This window comes from Diabrotica undecimpunctata, chromosome 11 (genome assembly GCF_040954645.1).
Source record: "Diabrotica undecimpunctata isolate CICGRU chromosome 11, icDiaUnde3, whole genome shotgun sequence".
Lineage (NCBI taxonomy): Eukaryota > Metazoa > Arthropoda > Insecta > Coleoptera > Chrysomelidae > Diabrotica > Diabrotica undecimpunctata.
Genome location: NC_092813.1, coordinates 11,035,835 through 11,040,006, shown reverse-complemented (window position 1 = coordinate 11,040,006; position 4,172 = coordinate 11,035,835). Strand labels below are relative to the sequence as shown.

At 32.0% G+C, this 4,172-nt stretch overlaps 1 long non-coding RNA gene across 2 annotated transcripts; it reads left to right on the top strand.

Annotated features, from left to right (window-relative positions):
- The first annotated feature begins 3,332 nt into the window (after positions 1-3,332).
- On the top strand, positions 3,333-3,966 carry LOC140452936 (uncharacterized). Of its 2 annotated transcripts, XR_011952253.1 has the most exons (4): positions 3,333-3,455; positions 3,531-3,620; positions 3,689-3,751; positions 3,806-3,966. It is a non-coding gene; the product is annotated as an uncharacterized lncRNA (long non-coding RNA). The 2 variants fall into 2 exon arrangements; XR_011952252.1 differs by having other exon boundaries at positions 3,333-3,620.
- Positions 3,967-4,172: the final 206 nt, after the last annotated feature.

Sequence of the window (4,172 nt, the reverse complement as noted above, 5' to 3'; positions counted from 1 at the left end):
TCATGTGCGGCAAACATGGGCTCAGTGGCCGGACCCACATCGGACACCCAGCCGGCGAGGAGAACAAAATTTATTTTGCCAAATCGGCGGCTGAGTGATCGAGCACACACTCTTTCCGAACATGAAGTCGACAGCTCAGGCTGTCGACTCCATGGACGGAACACACACGCTACTTTTTCTTTTTGTTTTAGGGACTCAAGTCCCGAAGTGCAGTTAGAGTAAAATCTATAGAATCAGTAAAGTAATTAGGGAGAAAAGCCTAGATGTGGCTACCCCTACAGTTAGGTGGCATAACCACAATAATTAAAAACGGGAGTTGTCTCATTACCCAAGGCAACTCTAGTAACTTTCAAGATCATAAGCCTCCTCACGTATGTCACACGATGAGGAGGGGTGGTGGAAAAACCTGGGGGTCAGATAGGTACCACTTCGACTAGCGAGGTGTGACCGGTTTGATCTTCGGACATGTGGATCCCATGCTTAGTATGGTATACACATGTTCCTAGAGGTTGGGTTGATCGCTTAGCGTGATTGTGTGTGTGTGTGTGTGTTACATATGGTATCGCATCTGCGCCGTATCTGGTTGTTAAAAGTTTGATACAAGCTGCTGAAGATAATAAGCATGATTATCCACTAGCATCAAATATAATTAAGAGAGACTTCTATATGGACGATTTGCTCAGTTCTTCAGATTCAAAAGAGGAAATAATAAAGATACAAAAAGATGTTTCGATTATTTTGGGTGATTCGGGATTTCAGTTACGAAAATGGGTTTGAAATGATCCCAATTATAGCTAAAGATTTTAACATAAATATAGTTAATAATAATTTAGATGTTGCTGTACTTCCATTAGGTGAGCAAAAAAAAATGATTTTATAGGGTATAAAATTGATTATTCTATTAAACCAGGTCAATGGAATAAACGTATTATTCTGTCGGTAATTTGTCAGATATATACGATCCATTGGGACTATTGGGTACTATTGTAATAAATGCAAAGCTAATCATGTAAGATTGATGGAAAAGACAATTTGAATGGGACCAAGAGTAACCGCCAGGCTTTAATTAAAATTTGGTTAGAACTTTATAGTAACTTAAATTCTTTGAATGAATACCACCTCATGCTAGTATATCAGTTTATATTAATATTGAATTCAATGGTTTCAGTGACGCATCTATACGGTATATATATATATATATATATATATATATATATATATATATATATATATATATAATATGTTTGATGTCGTCTGGATCTTACAGATGTAATTTGTTATGTACAAAATCACGGATTGCACCATTGAAATTGTTAAGTTTTCGTAGGTTGGAACTTTGTGCGACAGTTTTACTAGCTAATTTATTGAAAAATGTTTCGGATTTTATATATATTCCAGTTAATGCTATCTATTGTTCGACTGACTCCACAATTTGTTTGAGTTTGTCTCGGCAGACAATTTAAGGAATAATAAGTTGTTGTGTTCTGGACCAGAATGGCTTCTTAATGATAGTAAAGAATGGAATTTTTAAATTCTGAACAGTGTCAGAATGTACGAGAAGCAAAGGTTGCTTCGTGTTGCTGTAAATAACTTTAATATAGTTAACTATTTGTTAGAGCATTTTTCTTCATTTAACAAGTTTTTAAGGATTTCAGCATATCTTTTACGATTTTCTCATAATTGTAAAGTTGAACTATCGAAGAGAAGGACTAGTCTACTAACACCAGAAGAAATTGAAGCAGCTCTAATAATAGCAATCAATTCTGTTCAATGGGAATGTTTTCAATTAGAATACAAGAATTTAATTAATAATAAAGAAATGCCAAATAAAAGTAAAATCATAACATTGAATCCTTTTATTCGCGAAAGATTACTTAAGGTGGGTGGACGTTTAAGAAATAGTAATATTCCGTTTAATAGCAAACACCAAATTATTTTACTAAATAATCATGTTTTAACAAAAAGAATTCTATTAAATGAAGATGAACGTTTGCTTCATTGTGGTGTTCAATAATTAATTTTTTTATTAAGGCAAAAATATTGGCCTATTTCAGCTCGTAGCTGCTGTAAATATTAAATAAATAAATGTATAGCTTGTTTTAAAACTAAGCCAGAACCTTTAAATTATTTAATGGGTGATTTACTCCAGAATGAGGTAAATAGTTTTTCAGTTTTTAAAAATGTAGGTACTGATTATGGTGGTCCTTTCCTTATCAAGAATCTAAAAACTGGAGGTGCGAAATTAACCAAGACTTATATTCGCATTTTTATTTGCATGTATACTAAGGCTGTACACATTGAGTTAGTGTCAGACCTTACCACTGATGCGTTTTTAGCGAGTTTCAAAAGATTTATTAGTAGAATAGGAAGATCTTCTAATATTTACTCTGATAATGGTTCAAATTACATAAGCGCAAATAAGGAAATAAATGTTCAATATAAATGTTTATGAGTTTTTAGAACCGAACGGCAACGGTGTACTAAGCAGATAAAAGTAAATATATTTTTCTCCTACTAAAATCCCAAATATTTTGATTAGTAGCAAAAAATAATTTACGGTTTGTTTACATATGTGAATTTAAAAAGGCTTCGTAATACCACAGTGGGAAATTTCTGGAAAAAAACTCGCTTTCGGTAAAACTAGTGTTTGAAGTGATAAAAGTAAGTAAGGTTATTTACAATTCGAAACAGTCATACTGGAGGAACTCTGAGGCGGGATTACGAACATTCGATACGAATCGTATCCGCCATGTTTTTCCGAAGGGAGTGATTACGAACAACTTTCGTCACGTTTTCGTATCGACTCAACTGGAAGAAACCATACGATACCTACAGCGCTATCGAATTGCCAATTCGATGTTAGTGTCTCTTTTTAAATATACTCTCTTTCAGTCTTCTAAAATTCGAATCTATTTGTTCTGTTCTGAGTTAGACAGCGACATAATAAAAATTCGTTAAATTAAAAATTTTCTTGGGTTTACCATTAACGTTTATCTTCTGTACTTTTCTTGTACTTTAATAATTATCATGTCTTTTAAATTAACAGAGGGTCATTGGAACGTCCTTTTAGAGTTTATGGAGCAGCATAAAGAATTTGCAAAAGGACAGTTTTCTGGTCCCACTGGAAGAATAATTCAAAGAAAACTTTGGGAAGAGCTTGCTCAACTATTAAATTCACTTGGTGAAGGAAGTAAGCCTGTTGAGAAATGGCAAAAGGTTAGATTAAATATATCAAAGTATGGTTTTTCCATTAATTATTTTTCTGTATTTTTTTACTATAGACTTGGTAAGATATTAAATACTCGATTAAAAGGAAGGCTTCTGCGAAAAAACAAGATATTGCAGCCACTGGTGGAGGGCCAAAAGTGAAGCCCGAACTAAACCAACTAGAGGAACGGGTTGTCAATATATTAGGAAAAACATTTTATGAAGGAGTCAGTGTATCTGAGTGTGGAGTATGTATCAGTCACATGTTTAATTAAGTCTGTTATTTATTTATTATATATAGTAAATATTCAAAAAAATTTCAGATTCCATCTACCAGTGAAGATGATTTCCTATCCACCTCTAAAGATATTTTCCCACAGAATAGTTTGGAAGACACACCTATCCATTTACCGGTATGTAACTACATACTACATACTTAAGTCATATTATTTCACTAATAAATTTTCAATATTTTTTATAGGTTGCTTCTACAAGTAGTATTCAGACATCTAAATTTTCTGAATTTAAACATAAATCTATAGAGGTAAGATCTGATACATGCACCTATATCAAGTCATCATGTAAATATTTTTTACAGGCTTCTGACCATGGATATTCTAAACTTCCCCATCCAAAAAAAAAGGAAAATACAAGATGTTGAGAATGAGCTAATGCAGGAGAGCTTGACTGAATTAAAGGAAATAAAATTAGAGTTAAGGGAGCTTAACAAAAGCATGTCATCAATTGCCAATTCATTAACAGAACTAGTGGCAAAAAGGTGAAAGTATAATTAATTTTTTGTGTTTAATTTCTGTTTTTTTAATGTATTTTATTTTTGTGCTTAGTTTTATCCTTATATATATATATATATATATATATATATATATATATATATATATATTATATATATATATATATATATATATATATATATATATATATATATATATATATATAAATAAAGG